The sequence below is a fragment of the Solea solea genome, chromosome 3, assembly GCF_958295425.1.
Source record: "Solea solea chromosome 3, fSolSol10.1, whole genome shotgun sequence".
In the NCBI taxonomy this organism is placed as follows: Eukaryota; Metazoa; Chordata; class Actinopteri; order Pleuronectiformes; family Soleidae; genus Solea; species Solea solea.
In genome coordinates, this window is record NC_081136.1 from 32,413,623 (window position 1) to 32,435,469 (window position 21,847).

Genomic DNA, 21,847 nt, shown 5'->3' on the forward strand with positions numbered 1-21,847 from the left:
ATCCAAGCTAAGAAGTGTATGCATGCAGGGCATTCAAAAAAATACTCATAGCAGTGTGTGAGTATTGAAATGTATTTTATAGAATGTTTTGCTTATTGTTCTCTGCAGGGTTCTGGCTGGGCAAGAGTTATACCATTGCTGTTTGCTTGTGATCATTGTCCTGTTGGAGAGACAACAGCTTTGGCCCACTCATAGGTCCTTAGAGCTTTGGACCAGTTTTTAAGTAAGATTAAATGTACATTTTTTTGCTTTGTAAAACATCCTCAAAGCATGATGATGCTGCCACTACCAAACCTCTTTGTACCAGTAGGGGTACAGAAGTCTTAAAACCATTTAGTCTTCTTTCACGTTCATGCTTGAGAAGGAAAACAGGGTCTTGTGGTTTTAAAGAAAAAGTTAAATATACTGTTGATAGATGTTGAAACTATGGCAGAACACCCGCAAATTACAGTTAATATGAGCCGTGAAGTCCTAATAATAATGAGAGGAGTCGGGTTCTCTCTGCTGTCCTCAAGCTACCTTCCCATGGTGCTCCATTTCACACCGTTATTTCTCTCAGCGTAAAGGGTGGCAAGGCAAGGTGACATTTGAAAAATGTATTTCCCTCTCCGCTCCGTCAATCTGTTCTTTTCCCTTACAGACAGACCCCTCCATCTGCACGCTGACACTGCACGAACACATAAACTTTACACACACATGCTGTGTCTTTTCCACTGACAATGACGCCCCTGGTTACCACGGGCTCTCTGTGTGTTTGGTCGACCAGACTGTGACCTCTGGACCTCCTAAATGACACTGTGGCTGGCTGCGGTGTGACCTGAGGGCCCATTAAGAGTCAAACCCTACCGACAGATCTGTCATATACACTCCTGTGACGGGCTGTTGGACATAACACTGTCACCTTCCGATGACAGGTTGTCAACACCTGTGTCAGGATGATCGATTAGCAGATTAAACCCCCCAAAAACCTTGTCCCCCTGCTTGCTCTTCTCTCTGTAGTCTGATTTAATTGGGACAACAATCATTAATATTTCCTTGTGCAAAGACAGCAGGTCTGTTTATCTCCCTGGTGACAAAGTTTTGCTGCGCGTTTAGAAGTTAATTGCTTGACTCATTAACGGTGTGCATGTGTTTCTCTCTCAGAGCAGCAGGGGATTAAATATTATCTTGTTATGCTGAAATAACAGTGAGAGTGGTGATCATGTAACCAGGGCTGTAAAATGGCCCGAGTGTTTCAGAGCCTTGTGTGATCTGCTCATTCATTTCATTCATTTTTAATAGCCTTTGACGAGAATGCTTGTTTCCATCACCACTATGGCAGTGAGGTAAACGGATGGATACTGACAGTGAGGGACAGTGAATCTCACAAGTGTCTTGCTCTGCTATATCTGGTCCTTGTCAGTATACAGCAAGCCTTCACCCCATTGTTTTTTCTCTGTGTAGCCAGTAAAATAAATGCCAGACATTATTGGCGTTTATAAGGCACGGAAATAGAAGGAAATGGCAGTATAAAATTGACAGCTTTGCTACCACAGTCACAAATAATGGGGCTGCGAGCACGGCTTCTTTGCAGTGGGTGGTTTGGCAGCTCAGGATTTTACTGCTGCTGTTGTCTTTTATAAAGCAACTTGGTTTCGATCTTAAATATTTAATAATTCTGAAAGAAACTGTCTCCCGTCACCCTGCCTGCCACTTTCTTTCCTTCTGTACCATGTCTGTTTTAAATTTGTGTCACACTCTTGAACTCCCATTCATACCTAAACATCAGTCTGATTCACTGATCATTTAGATGACGGTTGCTGGTGGTGACAGCCAGGCGTAATTTAGTGTCTTTTCATCCCATCAAACAAAAGTGTAACAACAACCGCGGCTGCGGCAAAGCTATTGACAAAGTGTTGTGATTGTGATTTTTAAATTCCCACATAAACAACCAATTCATTACTCACTCTCTGTTGATGGCTTTTTGATCAGTGGAGAGAGACTGTGTTCAAGGACTTGTTCAAGGTTGCTGTGTGCAGATCTGTGATTGCTGTGTAAATCGATTATGGCAACACCCCCATCCAAGGATGCTGTCAGAGTGCCAGGCAGCTCCGAGCTGTCGCTTCAGAGCCAAGAGCCTTGTTTGAGAATGGAAATTGGATATTGAACTTATGCATCGTAGACAAGCATACAAATGATAATTTATGTAGAGTTCATGTATGCAACACATCCTTAGGTATTTTCACCAGCACATGTCTTTATTTATGTCACTGTACATACATGTGTATGCAGTAGCATTGTCTTCTGTACCTCAGCAGGTCAAATGGATTCTGATGACTTGAAACCTGTTCAGCCCATAATAATGCATGGAAAAGATGGTTTTGATCTTAAACATGAAATAATCAATGTATTCAACCAATAAAACAGGTGTCAGTCCCAGTGCTAACATCTCTACTTAGCTTTGTAGCCTGTTATTTTGGTTTAAGGACACTCGACAGTTTGTGACAGTGGTGAAGCCAAAAGTGCTCCCTTAGACTTCCTAAACATTTTCAGCACAAATGTGTGACTAACAGAATCAAGAGCAACTTGAAGAGCCAGATATTTTGCACAGACGTAGGTATTTAGCAGTCAGGAGAGCAAATACATATATTCAAATCAAGCCTAATTACTGTGCTGAATCGGATGTTATAAGAAATCGCAAAGTCTGTAGTTGCTCAAGCATCGTTGTGCGGGCCCTTGACTGAGTTTTCGTGTGCTGAAGATTTCTGGCAGTGTCGCGTATAAAGTTTTTACTTGGCACTTCCTGTTTCGTGGCAAAAATGATGGTTGACATTTGGTACGATTATTGTGCTCAGTTAGGTTATTAATTTACATGACGTGCAAATCACCAAGATGCACTCCAAATTCAAAATGGTTTACTTCCTGTTGAGTTGATGCCATGGATTCAATGGACTTTTTTGTTCATCTTGGGTTGTCGAATGTTTCCACCAAGTTTTGTGAAATTTGGTGCAACTTAGTTTCAGCTCTGTGTGTGTTCGTACTCACACAGTTCCTCTGTCTGTCCACAGATCACTGCACTGAAACTGGAGCCCAAGCCTGAATCCTGGCCACCATTGAGACACCAAAGTATATATGTATATTCTTTATTTAACCAGGTAAGAAAGTCTTATTGAGAATAAAATCTCTTTGTAACAGAGACCTGGCCAAGACGGCAGCATCATTACACTTACACAAAATTTGCACCATTAAAACAGACAATACAGAAAACAATCATCACAACATCCAGTTTAAATATCCAATGAAGCATAGTGTGTTATATTTGGCTGGAATTCTAGAAGATTTATTAGAAAACTGAATAATTCTGATATGTATTAGGTAATTGTAATTTGTATTTGTTTGGGATGAAGTTGCCAAATATTTCAAACATGTCAAAGAATGATTTAATACTCTTTGTTTTAATATATGCTACATTTTAATCTACAAATCTACAACCCCATTGTTCTTCCTCCATTTTGCATTAACCTACTTTCTTACGTGTGTTTGCCCATGCCTCTCCTGGTTTGTCAGTTTGTCTTACTATTTTAACTCTGACCATGTTTGTTGACAAGTATATACATGGAGTTATTTAGTCCAATAAGCTTTGCTTATATTTTAGTTGGAAAAACTCTTCTAGTAATGCTTTTATAATCAATTTGGTTTGACAAACAGGGTGTTAACACAGTGTTGTTTAAAGAGATTAGAATCAACTAACTGAAATATCTGTTTTGAATTTCCACTTTTTTTTAATTGGACACTGTCTGTCAAGTTAAATTAATTCACTTACAGTGCTAATAGTTTGTAAAATTGTATATCTTGTGAGATGTCTCTGCCGGTGACGTCGCAAGATGGAGGAAGCTTCAATGATGGATTCCATGCCTCCATGTGTCCTATGTATGTTCTAGTAACTTCTCAGTTTCTGTTCATCTTAAAATGTATGTTAATGTTAGGGGGCCAATATTCAGTGCAAACAATCGACAAGTAGCTCACTCCATCAGAAGATGACTTGAATCTCTGAGATTATAAATTCTAATCATAAAAAGAAGTGAATTTCACGCAATTTGAGAAAGTATGTTGTCCAAAATCACATTAGAAAATCATATTATAGTATGTCTTCCAAAATGAGACAAAATGTCATAGTTTACTATGTCGACAAGAAAACAGGTGTTGGCCTGTTGGCCAAATGGATAAGGCTCTTGTCTCAGAAGCCAAGGATTGTGGGTTCAAGCCCCATCTGGGGTGTAATGCTTCGAAATGATAATGTAGCATACTTTACCAAATGAGAATTCATGTCATCCAAAACAGGTATTGACCCGTTGGCCGAATGGGTAAGACTCTGGCTGAATGGATAAGGCTTTGGCCTCAAAAACCAAGTATTGTGAGTTCAAGCCCAATCTGGGTTGTAGTAGTACTTCAAAATGATAATGTAGCATTCGTTAGTATGTCGTCCAAAATTTGACAAAAATGTCATAGCTAAGTATTTCCTCCAAAATCCCATCAAAAAGTCATAGGTCAGTATAAATTCCAAAATGAGAAAAAATGTCATCTGAAACAGGTGTTGACCCGTTGGTTGAATGGATAAGGCTCTGGCCTCAGAAGCCAAAGGTTGTGGGTCCAAGCCCCATCTGGGTTGTAGGTATGTCGTCTAAAATCGCATCAAAAAGTCATAGGTTAGTATGTTGTCCAAAATTTCACAAAAATGTCATAGGTTAGTATGTCGTCCAAAATTTGACAAAAAAGTCATACGTTAGTATGTCGTCCAAAATCGCATCAAAAAGTCATAGGTTAGTATGTCGTCCAAAATCACATCAAAAAGTCATAGGTTAGTATGTCGTCCAAAATTTGACAAAAATGTAATAGGTTAGTATGTGGTCCAAAATCGCATCAAAAAGTCATAGGTTAGTATGTCGTCCAAAATTTGACAAAAATGTCATAGGTTAGTATGTGGTCCAAAATCGCATCAAAAAGTCATAGGTTAGTATGTCGTCCAAAATTTGACAATAATGTCATAGGTTAGTATGTCGTCCAAAATCACATCAAAAAGTCATAGGTTAGTATGTTGTCCAAAATCGCATCAAAAAGTCATAGGTTAGTATGTTGTCCAAAATCGCATTAAAAAGTCATAGGTTAGTATGTGGTCCAAAATCGCATAAATAAGTCATAGGTTAGTATGTCGTCCAAAATCGCATCAAAAAGTCATAGGTCAGTATGTCGTCCAAAATTTGACAGAAAAGTCATAGGTTAGTATGTCGTCCAAAATTTGACAAAAAAGTCATAGGTTAGTATGTTGTCCAAAATTTGCGAAAAATGTCATAGGTTAGTATGTCGTCCGAAATTTGACAAAAATATCATAGGTTAGTATGTCTTCCTAAATAGGAAAAATGTAATTGAAAACAGGTATTGACCCGTTGGCCGAATGGATAAGGCTCTGGCCTCAAAAGCCAAGGGTTGTGGGTTCAAGCCCCATCTAGGTTGTAGTACTTCGAAATGACAATGTCGCATACATTATTATGTCATAGGTTAGTACGTTGTCCAAAATTTGAGAAAAATGCCATAGGTTAGTATGTCGTCCAAAATCGCATCAAAAAGTCATAGGTCATTATATCGTCCAAAATTTGAGAAAAATGTCATAGGTTAGTAAGTCGTCCAAAATCGCATCAAAATGTCATAGGTTAGTATGTCGTCCAAATTTGAGAAAAATGTCATAGGTTAGTATGTCTTCCAAAATGAGAAAAAATGTCATTGAAAGCAGGTATTGACCTGTTGGCCGAATGGATAAGGATCTGGTCTCAAAAGCCATGCATTGTGGGTTCAAGCCCCATCTAGGTTGTAGTACTTCGAAATGACAATGTCGCATACTTTAGTATGTTAAAGGTTAGTATGTTGTCCAAAATCGCATCAATATATGTCGTCCAAAATTTGACAAGAAAGTCATAGGTTAGTATGTTGTCCAAAATTTGCGAAAAATGTCATAGGTTAGTATGTCGTCTAAAATTTGACAAAAAACTCATAGGTTAGTATGTCGTCCAAAATCGCATCAAAAAGTCATAGGTTAGTATGTCGTCCAAAATTTGACAAAAATGTCATAGGTTAGTATGTCGTCCAAAATTTGATCAAAAAGTCATAGGTTAGTATGTCGTCCAAAATCGCATCAAAAAGTCATAGGTTAGTATGTCGTCCAAAATTTGACAAAAATGTCATATGTTAGTATGTCTTCCAAAATCGCATCAAAAAGTCATAGGTTAGTATGTCGTCCAAAATTTGACAAAAATGTCATAGGTTAGTATGTCGTCCAAAATCGCATCAAAAAGTCATAGGTTAGTATGTCGTCCAAAATTTGACAAAAAGTCATAGGTTAGTATGTGGTCCAAAATCGCATTAAAAAGTCATAGGTTAGTATGTTGTCCAAAATCGCATCAAAAAGTCATAGGTCAGTATGTGGTCCAAAATCGCATAAATAAGTCATAGGTTAGTATGTCGTCCAAAATCGCATCAAAAAGTCATAGGTCAGTATGTCGTCCAAAATTTGACAGAAAAGTCATAGGTTAGTATGTTGTCCAAAATTTGCGAAAAATGTCATAGGTTAGTATGTCGTCTAAAATTTGACAAAAAAGTCATAGGTTAGTATGTTGTCCAAAATCGCATCAAAAAGTCATAGGTTAGTATGTGGTCCAAAATCGCATCAAAAAGTCATAGGTTAGTATGTTGTCCAAAATCGCATCAAAAAGTCATAGGTCAGTATGTCGTCCAAAATTTGCGAAAAATGTCATAGGTTAGTATGTCGTCTAAAATTTGACAAAAATGTCATAGGTTAGTATGTCGTCCAAAATCGCATCAAAAAGTCATAGGTTAGTATGTCGTCCAAAATTTGACAATAATGTCATAGGTTAGTATGTCGTCCAAAATCGCATCAAAAAGTCATAGGTTAGTATGTGGTCCAAAATCGCATTAAAAAGTCATAGGTTAGTATGTGGTCCAAAATCGCATAAAAGAGTCATAGGTTAGTATGTCGTCCAAAATCGCATCAAAAAGTCATAGGTCAGTATGTTGTCCAAAATTTGACAGAAATGTCATAGGTTAGTATGTCGTCCAAAATTTGACAAAAATGTCATAGGTTAGTATGTTGTCCAAAATTTGCGAAAAATGTCATAGGTTAGTATGTCGTCTAAAATTTGACAAAAAACTCATAGGTTAGTATGTCTTCCAAAATCACATCAAAAAGTCATAGGTTAGTATGTCGTCCGAAATTTGACAAAAATATCATAGGTTAGTATGTCTTCCTAAATAGGAAAAATGTAATTGAAAACAGGTATTGACCCATTGGCCGAATGGATAAGGATCTGGCCTCAAAAGCCAAGGGTTGTGGGTTCAAGCCCCATCTAGGTTGTAGTACTTCGAAATGACAATGTCGCATACTTTATTATGTCATAGGTTAGTACGTTGTCCAAAATTTGAGAAAAATGTCATAGGTTAGTATGTCATCCAAAATCGCATCAAAAAGTCATAGGTCAGTATGTCGTCCAAAATTTGACAAAAAACTCATAGGTTACTATGTCGTCCAAAATCACATCAAAATGTCATAGGTTGGTATGTCGTCCGAAATTTGAGAAAAATGCCATAGGTTAGTATGTCGTCCAAAATCGCATGAAAAAGTCATAGGTCATTATATCGTCCAAAATTTGAGAAAAATGTCATAGGTTAGTAAGTCGTCCAAAATCGCATCAAAATGTCATAGGTTAGTATGTCGTCCAAATTTGAGAAAAATGTCATAGGTTAGTATGTCTTCCAATATGAGAAAAAATGTCATTGAAAGCAGGTATTGACCTGTTGGCCGAATGGATAAGGATCTGGTCTCAAAAGCCATGCATTGTGGGTTCAAGCCCCATCTAGGTTGTAGTACTTCGAAATGACAATGTCGCATACTTTAGTATGTCATAGGTTAGTATGTTGTCCAAAATCGCATCAAAAAGTCATAGGTTAGTATGTCGTCCAAAATTTGACAAAAAAGTCATAGGTTAGTATGTCGTCCAAAATCGCATCAAAAAGTCATAGGTTAGTATCTTGTCCAAATTTGACAAAAATGTCATAGGTTAGTATGTCTTCCAAAATAGGAAAAATGTAATTGAAAACAGGTATTGACCCGTTGGCCGAATGGATAAGGCTCTGGCCTCAAAAGCCAAGGGTTGTGGGTTCAAGCCCCATCTAGGTTGTAGTACTTCGAAATGACAATGTCGCACACTGTAGTATGTTAAAGGTTAATATGTTGTCCAAAATCGCATCAATATATGTCGTCCAAAATTTGACAAAAAAGTCATAGGTTAGTATGTTGTCCAAAATTTGCGAAAAATGTCATAGGTTAGTATGTCGTCTAAAATTTGACAAAAAACTCATAGGTTTGTATGTCGTCCAAAATCGCATCAAAAAGTCATAGGTTAGTATGTCGTCCAAAATTTGAGAAAAATGTCATAGGTTAGTATGTCGTCCAAAATCGCATCAAAATATCATGAGTTAGTATGTTGTCCAAAATTTGACAAAAAAGTCGTAGGTTAGTATGTCGTCCAAAATTGCATCAAAATGTCATAGGTTAGCATTGTCCAAAATTTGACAAAAATATCATAGGTTAGTATGTAGTCCAAAATTTTACAAAAAAAGTCATAGGTTAGTATGTCTTCCAAAATCGCATCAAAAAGTCATAGGTTAGTATGTCGTCCAAAATTTGACAAAAATGTCATAGGTTAGTATGTCGTCCAAAATTTGATCAAAAAGTCATAGGTTAGTATGTCGTCCAAAATCGCATCAAAAAGTCATAGGTTAGTATGTCGTCCAAAATTTGACAAAAATGTCATAGGTTAGTATGTCTTCCAAAATCGCATCAAAAAGTCATAGGTTAGTATGTCGTCCAAAATTTGACAAAAATGTCATAGGTTAGTATGTCTTCCAAAATCGCATCAAAAAGTTATAGGTTAGTATGTTGTCTAAAATCGCATCAAAAAGTCATAGGTTAGTATGTGGTCCAAAATCGCATAAATAAGTCATAGGTTAGTATGTCGTCCAAAATCGCATCAAAAAGTCATAGGTCAGTATGTCGTCCAAAATTTGACAGAAAAGTCATAGGTTAGTATGTCGTCCAAAATTTGACAAAAAAGTCATAGGTTAGTATGTTGTCCAAAATTTGCGAAAAATGTCATAGGTTAGTATGTCGTCTAAAATTTGACAAAAAAGTCATAGGTTAGTATGTTGTCCAAAATCGCATCAAAAAGTCATAGGTTAGTATGTGGTCCAAAATCGCATCAAAAAGTCATAGGTTAGTATGTCGTCCAAAATCGCATCAAAAAGTCATAGGTCAGTATGTCGTCCAAAATTTGACAGAAATGTCATAGGTTAGTATGTCGTCCAAAATTTGACAAAAAAGTCATAGGTTAGTATGTTGTCCAAAATTTGCGAAAAATGTCATAGGTTAGTATGTCGTCTAAAATTTGACAAAAATGTCATAGGTTAGTATGTCGTCCAAAATCGCATCAAAAAGTCATAGGTTAGTATGTCGTCCAAAATTTGACAATAATGTCATAGGTTAGTATGTCGTCCAAAATCGCATCAAAAAGTCATAGGTTAGTATGTGGTCCAAAATCGCATCAAAAAGTCATAGGTCAGTATGTGGTCCAAAATTTGACAAAAATGTCATAGGTTAATATGTCGTCTAAAATTTGACAAAAAACTCATAGGTTAGTATGTCTTCCAAAATCACATCAAAAAGTCATAGGTTAGTATGTCGTCCGAAATTTGACAAAAATGTCATAGGTTAGTATGTCTTCCTAAATAGGAAAAATGTAATTGAAAACAGGTATTGACCCGTTGGCCGAATGTATAAGGCTCTGGCCTCAAAAGCCAAGGGTTGTGGGTTCAAGCCCCATCTAGGTTGTAGTACTTCGAAATGACAATGTCGCATACTTTAGTATGTCATAGGTTAGTATGTTGTCCAAAATTTGAGAAAAATGTCATAGGTTAGTATGTCGTCCAAAATCGCATCAAAAAGTCATAGGTCAGTTTGTCGTCCAAAATTTGACAAAAAACTCATAGGTTACTATGTCTTCCAAAATCGCATCAAAAAGTCATAGGTTAGTATGTCGTCCGAAATTTGAGAAAAATGCCATAGGTTAGTATGTCGTCCAAAATCGCATCAAAAAGGCATAGGTTAGTATGTCGTCCAAAATCGCATCAAAAAGTCATAGGTTAGTATGTCGTCCAAAATTTGACAAAAATATCATAGGTTAGTATGTCGTCCAATATTTGACAAAAAAGTCATAGGTTAGTATGTTGTCCAAAATCGCATCAAAAAGTCATAGGTTAGTATGTTGTCCAAATTTGACAAAAATGTCATAGGTTAGTATGTCTTCCAAAATCGCATCAAAAAGTCATAGGTTAGTATGTCGTCCAAAATTTGACAAAAATGTCATAGGTTAGTATGTCGTCCAAAATTTTATCAAAAAGTCATAGGTTAGTATGTCGTCCAAAATCGCATCAAAAAGTCATAGGTTAGTATGTCGTCCAAAATTTGACAAAAATGTCATAGGTTAGTATGTCGTCCAAAATCGCATCAAAATGTCATGAGTTAGTATGTCGTCCAAAATTTGAGAAATATGTCATAAGTTAGTATGTCGTCCAAAATTTGACAAAAAAGTCATAGGTTAGTATGTCGTCCAAAATTGCATCAAAATGTCATAGGTTAGTATTGTCCTAAATTTGACAAAAATATCATAGGTTAGTATGTCGTCCAAAATTTTACAAAAAAAGTCATAGGTTAGTATGTCGTCCAAAATCGCATCAAAAAGTCATAGGTTAGTATGTCGTCCAAAATTTGACAAAAATATCATAGGTTAGTATGTCGTCCAATATTTGACAAAAAAGTCATAGGTTAGTATGTCGTCCAAAATCGCATCAAAAAGTCATAGGTTAGTATGTTGTCCAAATTTGAGAAAAATGTCAAAGGTTAGTATGTCTTACAGAATGAGAAAAAATGTAATTGAAAACAGGTATTGACCCGTTGGCCGAATGGATAAGGCTCTGTCCTCAAAAGCCAAGGATTGTGGGATCAAGCCCCATCTGGGTTGTAGTACTTCGAAATGACAATGTCGCATACTTTAGTATGTCATAGGTTAGTATGTCGTCCAAAATTTGACAAAAAAGTCATAGGTTAGTATGTCGTCCAAAATCGCATCAAAAAGTCATAGGTTAGTATGTCGTCCAAAATTTGACAAAAATGTCATAGGTTAGTATGTCTTCCAAAATCGCATCAAAAAGTCATTGGTTAGTATGTCGTCCAAAATTTGACAAAAATGTCATAGGTTAGTATGTCGTCCAAAATTTGATAAAAAAGTCATAGGTTAGTATGTCGTCCAAAATTTGACAAAAAAGTCATAGGTTAGTAAGTCGACCAAAATTTTACAAAAATGTCATAGGTTAGTATGTCGTCCAAAATTTGATCAAAAAGTCATAGGTTAGTATGTCGTCCAAAATCGCATCAAAAATATCATAGGTTAGTATGTCGTCCAATATTTGACAAAAAAGTCATAGGTTAGTATGTTGTCCAAAATCGCATCAAAAAGTCATAGGTTAGTATGTTGTCCAAATTTGACAAAAATGTCATAGGTTAGTATGTCTTCCAAAATCGCATCAAAAAGTCATAGGTTAGTATGTCGTCCAAAATTTGACAAAAATGTCATAGGTTAGTATGTCGTCCAAAATTTTATCAAAAAGTCATAGGTTAGTATGTCGTCCAAAATCGCATCAAAAAGTCATAGGTTAGTATGTCGTCCAAAATTTGACAAAAATGTCATAGGTTAGTATGTCGTCCAAAATCGCATCAAAATGTCATGAGTTAGTATGTCGTCCAAAATTTGAGAAATATGTCATAAGTTAGTATGTCGTCCAAAATTTGACAAAAAAGTCATAGGTTAGTATGTCGTCCAAAATTGCATCAAAATGTCATAGGTTAGTATTGTCCTAAATTTGACAAAAATATCATAGGTTAGTATGTCGTCCAAAATTTTACAAAAAAAGTCATAGGTTAGTATGTCGTCCAAAATCGCATCAAAAAGTCATAGGTTAGTATGTCGTCCAAAATTTGACAAAAATATCATAGGTTAGTATGTCGTCCAATATTTGACAAAAAAGTCATAGGTTAGTATGTCGTCCAAAATCGCATCAAAAAGTCATAGGTTAGTATGTTGTCCAAATTTGAGAAAAATGTCAAAGGTTAGTATGTCTTACAGAATGAGAAAAAATGTAATTGAAAACAGGTATTGACCCGTTGGCCGAATGGATAAGGCTCTGTCCTCAAAAGCCAAGGATTGTGGGATCAAGCCCCATCTGGGTTGTAGTACTTCGAAATGACAATGTCGCATACTTTAGTATGTCATAGGTTAGTATGTCGTCCAAAATTTGACAAAAAAGTCATAGGTTAGTATGTCGTCCAAAATCGCATCAAAAAGTCATAGGTTAGTATGTCGTCCAAAATTTGACAAAAATGTCATAGGTTAGTATGTCTTCCAAAATCGCATCAAAAAGTCATTGGTTAGTATGTCGTCCAAAATTTGACAAAAATGTCATAGGTTAGTATGTCGTCCAAAATTTGATAAAAAAGTCATAGGTTAGTATGTCGTCCAAAATTTGACAAAAAAGTCATAGGTTAGTAAGTCGACCAAAATTTTACAAAAATGTCATAGGTTAGTATGTCGTCCAAAATTTGATCAAAAAGTCATAGGTTAGTATGTCGTCCAAAATCGCATCAAAAAGTCATAGGTTAGTATGTCGTCCAAAATCGCATCAAAAAGTCATAGGTTAGTATGTTGTCCAAAATTTGACAAAAATGTCATAGGTTAGTATGTCTTCCAAAATCGCATCAAAAAGTCATAGGTTAGTATGTCGTCCAAAATTTGACAAAAATGTCATAGGTTAGTATGTCGTCCAAAATTTGATCAAAAAGTCATAGGTTAGTATGTCGTCGAAAATTTGACAAAAATGTCATAGGTTAGTATGTCGTCCAAAATCGCATTAAAAAGTCATAGGTTAGTATGTCGTCCAAAATCGCATCAAAAAGTCATGGGTTAGTATGTGGTCCAAAATTTGAGAAAAATGTTAGTATGTCGTCCAAAATTGCATTAAAAAGTCATAGGTTAGTATGTAGTCTAACATTCGACAAAAATGTCATAGGTTAGTATGTCTTTCAAAATTTGAGAAAAATGTCATAGGTTAGTATGTCGTCCAAAATTTGATCAAAAAGTCATAGGTTAGTATGTCGTCCAAAATTTGATCAAAAAGTCATAGGTTAGTATGTGGTCTAAAATCGCATCAAAAAGTCATAGGTTAGTATGTGGTCCAAAATCGCATCAAAAAGTCATAGGTTAGTATGTCGTCCAAAATTTGACAAAAAAGTCATAGGTTAGTAAGTCGACCAAAATTTTACAAAAATGTCATAGGTTAGTATGTCGTCCAAAATTTGACAAAAAAGTCATAGGTTAGTATGTCGTCTAAAATCGCATCAAAAAGTCATAGGTTAGTATGTCGCCAAAATTTGAGAAAAATGTCATAGGTTAGTATGTCGTCCAAAATTTGAGAAAAATGTCATAGATTAGTATGTCGTCCAAAATTTGATCAAAAAGTCACAGGTTAGTATGTCGTCCAAAATTTGACAAAAAAGTCATAGGTTAGTAAGTCAACCAAAATTTTACAAAAATGTCATATGTGATTTTACAAAAAAGTCATAGGTTAGTATGTCGTCCAAAATTTGAGAAAATGTCATAGGTTAGTATGTCGTCCAAAATTTGACAAAAAAGTCATAGGTTAGTATGTCGTCCAAAATCGCATTAAAAAGTCATAGGTTAATATGTCGTCCAAAATCGCATCAAAAAGTCATGGGTTAGTATGTGGTCCAAAATTTGAGAAAAATGTTAGTATGTCGTCCAAAATTGCATTAAAAAGTCATAGGTTAGTATGTAGTCTAACATTCGACAAAAATGTCATAGGTTAGTATGTCTTTCAAAATTTGAGAAAAATGTCATAGGTTAGTATGTCGTCCAAAATCGCATCAAAAAGTCATAGGTTAGTATGTCTTCCAAAATCGCATCAAAAATGTCAAAGGTTAGTATGTCGTCCAAAATCGCATCAAAAAGTCATAGGTTAGTATGTCTTCCAAAATCGCATCAAAAAGTCAGAGGTTAGTATGTTGCCCAAAATTTGACAAGTCATAGGTTAGTATGTCGTCCAAAATTTGACAAAAATGTCATAGGTTAGTATGTCATCCAAAATCGCATCAAAAAGTCATAGGTTAGTATGTTGTCCAAAATTTGACAGAAATGTCATAGGTTAGTATGTCGTCCAAAATTTGCGAAAAATGTCATAGGTTAGTATGTCGTCCAAAATCGCATCAAAAAGTCATAGGTTAGTAAGTCGACCAAAATTTTACAAAAATGTCATAGGTTAGTATGTCGTTCAAAATCACACCAAAAAGTCATAGGTTAGTATGTCGTCCTAAATTTGCGAAAAATGTCATAGGTTAGTATGTCATCCAAAATCGCATCAAAAAATCATAGGTTAGTATGTTGTCCAAAATTTGACAGAAATGTCATAGGTTAGTATGTCGTCCAAAATTTGCGAAAAATGTCATAGGTTAGTATGTCGTCCAAAATCGCATCAAAAAGTCATAGGTTAGTAAGTCGACCAAAATTTTACAAAAATGTCATAGGTTAGTATGTCGTTCAAAATCACACCAAAAAGTCATAGGTTAGTATGTCGTCCTAAATTTGCGAAAAATGTCATAGGTTAGTATGTCGTCCAAAATTTGACAAAAATGTCATAGGTTAGTATGTCATCCAAAATCGCATCAAAAAGTCATAGGTTAGTATGTTGTCCAAAATTTGACAGAAATGTCATAGGTTAGTATGTCGTCCAAAATTTGCGAAAAATGTCATAGGTTAGTATGTCGTCCAAAATCGCATCAAAAAGTCATAGGTTAGTAAGTCGACCAAAATTTTACAAAAATGTCATAGGTTAGTCTGTCGTTCAAAATCACACCAAAAAGTCATAGGTTAGTATGTCGTCCTAAATTTGCGAAAAATGTCATAGGTTAGTATGTCATCCAAAATCGCATCAAAAAGTCATAGGTTAGTATGTTGTCCAAAATTTGACAGAAATGTCATAGGTTAGTATGTCGCCTAAAATTTGCGAAAAATGTCATAGGTTAGTATGTCGTCCAAAATCGCATCAAAAAGTCATAGGTTAGTAAGTCGACCAAAATTTTACAAAAATGTCATAGGTTAGTATGTCGTTCAAAATCACACAAAAAAGTCATAGGTTAGTATGTCGTCCTAAATTTGCGAAAAATGTCATAGGTTAGTATGTCGTCCAAAATCGCATCAAAAATGCAAAGGTTAGTATGTTGTCCAAAATTTGACAGAAATGTCATAGGTTAGTATGTCGTCCAAAATTTGCGAAAAATGTCATAGGTTAGTATGTCGTCCAAAATCGCATCAAAAAGTCATAGGTTAGTAAGTCGACCAAAATTTTACAAAAATGTCATAGGTTAGTATGTCGTTCAAAATCACACAAAAAAGTCATAGGTTAGTATGTCGTCCTAAATTTGCGAAAAATGTCATAGGTTAGTATGTCGTCCAAAATCGCATCAGAAAGTCAAAGGTTAGTAAGTCGTCCAAAATTTGACAAAAAAGTCATAGGTTAGTAAGTCGTCCAAAATTTGACAAAAAAGTCATAGTATGTCGTGTAATGATCTTTGTTTTGAAAAATAATGGTGTCCTGTAATAAACCATGGATACAAACATTGCTCTAAATTTGTTGGATAGTGAAAATAAGTATTTGTTTTCTCTGGAATCCATGGTTAAATATGTTGGTTGCTGTATGTTCTCCTCCTATACTTTTACGCCTGCTGATGGCTGTGAGTGTGGGGTGGACTGAGATGCATTTTTGGACAAAGAAGAGGAAATATTGCACTGTCAGATGTAAGCCACATTTGAAAAAGAGACAGAAATCAAGAGGACGGTAAAGGGGTGAGGGATGTAACGGTGCGTGGATTGTGAAAGTAGAAAGTGAGAGGCAGCTTGAAAGAGAGAGGCATTTAGAGCGACAACAAGAGTGACAGGAACAGAGGGAGAGCAGAGCCAGGTGAATTCATATTCAGTTCTCTGAGGAGCAATGTGGCTGTTTTGTCAGCTCCTACAGACTGAGGGTTATCTCTCTCCTCCGGGTGTGCCATCCAGCTGTCACACACTGCTATGTTCAACTCTGTCCTGGCATCCAACTCTCTCTGCCCACCACAGAGTGTGTACTGTTCATTCGTCAGTCTTTGTACACCTGCTGATTATTAGCATGTAAATGAATCACTATGAATCTCTCTAAATGTACTTTCCCCATCTTTTACACAGTTGATGATCAATTGAGGTAGCCACCAGCCCTCTGACCTTCCATAACAGTCTAATCTGTCTCTACCAATTGGCAGTTTTTGTCAAGATGTCAGCCATAAGAATCTGAACTCCAGTATTTGGCCAGTTTGCAATCATCACCTGCATCCAGGCACCTGCTGGATGATTTCAGGTGTCAGTCACACTGGTGTCCACTCATATGTACCATGCTTTGTCATCTATTTTCTCCAAATGTTGACTATTATGGAACACTTAAAACTAGCGATTGAGACCAGAAGACTATGTACACGTTTCATGTGCAGTCTATGGTCGCTACATGACTGAAGATTTCTTTTCAAAGCAGTCTTGGAATCTCTCTGCAGTCATTTCCCAATGGAAGCCATTCGCTTTCTCTCGACACCAGAACAATCTGCACTCCCCAACTGTAGCACTCAGCACCACCAAACCCCGCCGGCTAAGAGCCTCAATTACCCAGAGCCTATCACTGCAAACAGCCACTTTGCAGCCCAACCACCTTTGACTCAGACTGAGGGCAGCTTTGGCTGCATCATGGCTGTATTGGGGGGGGGGGAGAACAGCCAAAGCCTTGGGCTGGCCAGCCAACCATTGATTAAGGGAATCAGTATTGATTAAGGGAGCAGGGGACATCTGGAATGGACCAATTCATGTCCCGACATCAATTATTCAAATAGCTGCCATTGAATTGGATTAGATGATGATCTTCCTGCCATAATTTCTCCCATCTACAATCTGTACACTCTCAGCAAGCTGTTGTCACAAGTCTCCCAACAAGTCAGACACTTGCAATGCAAACTTTTAGTTGAACACATGGACATTTACTGTATATTCAGCTGGTGCAACTCTGTTCAGATTTAAGAGACCATAGGACAGGCCCCCAATCTGGGCCTGTCCTATGTGTACTGTGTTGTCAGATGTGTTCCTCAGTTTGCCCTCCTGTCTCTGTGGACATCTCGAGGACTTGAACGCCGCACAGTCTGCTAAAGTCTGAGCTGGGGACTGATTCATATTCACAGTATTGTTCCTGGTTTCTTCTTTGTGTGTCTTTGTGTGCAGCAGTCAGCACACTGAGACGAGCCAGCGCTGAGCCCAGCTGATGGGCTCCTGTCCATTGTAGACAGGCTAACATGTTGAGAATGAGTAGTGTGACTGAGCCAAGGGACAGAAGCCCACAGGTGGCTGACTGTGATAGAGGGGCTGCAGCAACAGAGCGGCTCACACACTGGTTCCTCTGACACTGATTGATGAATTATTTTTGTCCCCCTGAAACTGATCATAGACAGTAGTTTTATTGAAAGACACAGAATATTTATTTTAAATCTTTATTTTATTCTACAATCCTCTGTATATCATTAGGGTTCAAGCACTGACTGGTTCGAATGCTCATTTCACCGTCCCTCTGAACAGGAAATATTTCTATTAATGTCTAATAATGTCTAACATTATCATCACAGAAGAAAAATACTTGGAAGACCATAATGAGTCAATGCTATTATTTGTATTAGGGCTGCAACTAATGATTTATTTGTTATATGGAGCAAGGAAACTAGAAAATATTCACATTAAGAAGCTAGAAAAAACTGAAAATGTGTTTTAATCCCTTACAAACACTCAAAACGATGAATCAAATGTATCAGAGTAGTTGACGATTCATTTAGTAATCGATTAATCAAGTTATTGTATCAGCCCTAATTTGTATGTTGCGACTTTATTAGTGAATAATTATTATTATACAATTTTACCGGCATTCAGTTTGCAAGCATACTGAAATGCAGTATAAATGCAAAAGATAGTCTTAATTTTGCTGCACCATATCACACAAAAACACATGTCGTTTAGAATATAATAATGTCATTCTTGTTTTGCAGTGGTTAATTATAACATTGGGCAGTTAAGTGTGCGCACAAATGTCACATCGTGGAACCAACAAATATCATCTTTATTTTCTATTTTTACTCATCAACAAGAGGAATTTGTTATACGCGTAACTGGACTTTAAAGTAATAACAAATTCAATACATTGGTAACCCGATAATCATTTAGTTTGTTGTATAGGCTTCATGCAGCTCTGGTAATGTGTGTTTCAGTGAAGTCCTATAGTACTGGAGCCTGGGGAGCAAATGTGCAGTTTAGAAAGAACTGCATGGGTGTTATTGATCAGGAGCTGTAATGGGGGGAAAGATTTGTGGAGACAATAAAAGAGAGACTTGGTGAAGTGTGTGTGTGTGTGTGTGTGTGTGAGAGTGAGAGAGAGGGGAGTACGGGCAAAGGTTGTGTAACATCTGTGGAAATACTGAGCATAACGGATGTCTCAGCTCGGAGTTGGAGAGGACGTTAAAGACGGATAAAGTCTTGATCAATTACGTTACAAGAAGAGAATCTGAACATGAATGGTACCAATCATTAAAAAACAGTTTGACCTGAAATGACCTGTCAGGCTCTGTGTATAAGCCATCGAACAACACCTACACCTGCCCTGACGCTCAGTGATTTGACTCCTCGAGTCTCACCTGCGTGGTTATTGTTCCGTCTTCATTTTGACAGACACAGACGTGTATTTTCATTCTCCATCTGTATTCTTCGGGGTATTTCTGGATTTGAGTTCTTTCCCTCTCTGCCTATACTGCCACCAGTCAGTAACACAAATGTTTACCAAGACAGAGCAGACGGAGGGTGGACTAATATTGGTAATTGCTCCCATCTGCTCGCATGGAGTTGTCAATATCTGAGTCTGCTGCTGAAATTAGACCTGTCAACCAGTGTCCGTGCTGCACTGCTACCATCAATCCATCCACTCTGCCGGTGAGACAGTCAAAACAACAGCCAGATATTCACTCGATGGGAGCCAAATAAGAAAATCTCTATTGTATAATATTAATATAGTTTGGTGAGGACAGAGATCATGTCGGATTAGTAAAGTATGTATAGAAATTTCAAAATCCTGCAAGAAAAAACAAGAAACACTCTTTATGTACCAAAGCCAGTGAGTGAGATACATCAGGAGCACGAGACAGACTGGACGCATTAGCAAGGCCAAACCATTACTAAGCTCAAAGTGTTTTTATACTGCCGGGATAACTGAGCTGCATGTGCAGTCATTGTAAATGATGGACACAGTATGGTTTCGTATACGTCGCTGAGCTATAATGTGCGCGCGTGTGTGGCACGCGGACCCTTAACCATTTGTTTCCTCCTGGACATGTTATTCAAACATGTCTTTCTTTGTAGGAGACGTTTGGCAGCAGATGATAGATGGCTATTCATCTTTCAAATAGCTCCGTTTGACAGTGAATCTAATAGTTTCTGGAAGGCAACTCTTTTAAGCTGAGGTGGCCAGGGGATAGAAACGGGTTCATCCTTCCATCGATTATCTAATGTCTTAGCCGTAACACTGACTCAACCGCAAAACTTGTCTCCCCACCTGCCCGTCACATTATGGACATATCATCTAAATGGTAAATGGCAAGTATTCCATGGTCACATCCCATCAGGGCGTGTAAGTTTGACCGCGGGGGAGGGGGTTTGGGATGAAAGGGCTGCGGTGATCATGGGAGTGTAGAGAACCACCCCTGGTGTGAAGCAATCATAGGCAGCTCTCTATCATCCTGCCCCCTTTCACTAAGTCCACCCAACCTCTCTCAACCCATCACCTGGCAGAGTTGGCTCTCTCCTCCTTTCTATTATTCCCAGCTCACTAGTCAGAAAATTAGGGTGACACTTGGCAACCCTGCCGTCCCTCTTACCAACTCCCCCCTCTCCCCCGCTTCCACCTTCCCTCTTTCGATTTCTCACCCATTACTCCCAGTTCAGTGGTTGGTATATGGAGGGTGACTCAAGGCCAATTCAATCTACCCTCTACCCCCCACCACCACCACCACCACCACCACCTCAGCCACTCAGTCTGCATGAGTGCTGCAGCCTCCTGTCTATGAGTATACTCCTCCCACGGGTCGTACTTCTGTTTTCTGTACTTCATTCCACCACTGCCCTCCTGCGCTGGACAGATCATTCCAGTTCCTCATCTGTCACCACTGTTTAACATTTACTTGCCTTTTGTTTTTTGTTTTTTAAAGCTTTCCTCTGACTTTCCTCCTGTGTGTCTCAAGGAAAGTGTTTTCATGACGGTCGCTGTGACTTTAAGCCTCAAGCTGATGTTTCAAAACGCGACGTGTGTTGTGGGAGATAACGGCGGCTGATAGACTAGTTAGAAATGAAAACTAAACTAGCCGTGTTCATTTCAGAACCACATCATTCTGTAGTCTGGCATGAGCCATTTGAGGCTGGATCTCCAACACTTTGATTTCCATTATGGCTCCAGTTTTCCTAGATTGGCTTCATGTATAAGAAGCTCACAGGCTCGGCTAATCTTCACCAGGGTGTCTGTTTCTAATTATTGAGGCGGTGGATATTTGAATAATGACCATCACGTCACGAGATACATCTCATTAAAGGAAAAGGTAAACAAGATCTATGGATTTACCCTGTGGAGATTATTATTATTTTTTTTTTACTGCCGCTCAGATTAGGAGTCAAATAGCATTTGCATCACTTGGACTAGTAATAGGCTGATTTGGAGCCAAGCACAATGAGAGCGAGCCGAGTGAATCAGCCTCTGTCATTTATCAGCCGGTTTCAAACAATCACAGCAGAAATGTGGCAAAAATGAACAGTAAATAAAGCTTTGAAAGTGACGTGCACGATGCAGATTGAGTTCTGCTGAATCCCGTTTGTATAATTGATCTCATTAAGCCTCAGTAAGTGAAGGAGCAGTGGTGACGTGGGGTAAAACTTAAAACAACTTAAGCTGGAAAATAGCTGGAGTATAATGCACATAGTATACTTGCCTAATATTAAACCTAGCTCCATAAATCTGATCTCTGCCCACACTGTCTCTGAAACACCTCTGCAGACTACAAATGATTTGTGGCCCCGGCTTTTTAATTCTGTTCTGTTTGTTTGTTTTTGTCCTCCACAATATGAGACGCCTGTGTCACTGCTAGGTATGAAATCTTCTTCTTTAGCCAAAAAAAAAATCAACCACTATGACAATAATGATTTTGACTGAAAGAGTTTTTAGTCTGGTGCTGATGTACGTATTATTTTGAGTGACTCATATTCAGAATGTGCACTCCGAGCGCTGACCTCCCCCGTGCATGGATTTATGCCAAACCTAGTTTTCTGTATCATCCCCCAGTGGTACCGTGGAAAACTAGGCCAAAGGCTTTGAATTAATTGGATATATAACAGTAATTTGAATCATGTGGATACTTTAAATGCTTATTCCATTCTTCTTCTTTCTAAAGAAAACCACATAGGGGGTTTGTCTTCATGGATGAGGTCTTGCGTATTACACTGTACACAGTGCATACATTCAGTTAACGGCA

General features: G+C 37.6%; 1 long non-coding RNA gene across 1 annotated transcript in view; it reads left to right on the forward strand.

Moving 5' to 3' along the window:
- Positions 1-21,847, forward strand: part of LOC131456212 (uncharacterized) — a 78,971-nt gene that overhangs the window by 54,654 nt on the left and 2,470 nt on the right. Inside the window, exon 3 of the long non-coding RNA XR_009239894.1 lies at positions 3,048-3,134. This is a non-coding gene — a long non-coding RNA (uncharacterized LOC131456212). The remainder of the gene's footprint in view (positions 1-3,047; positions 3,135-21,847) is intronic.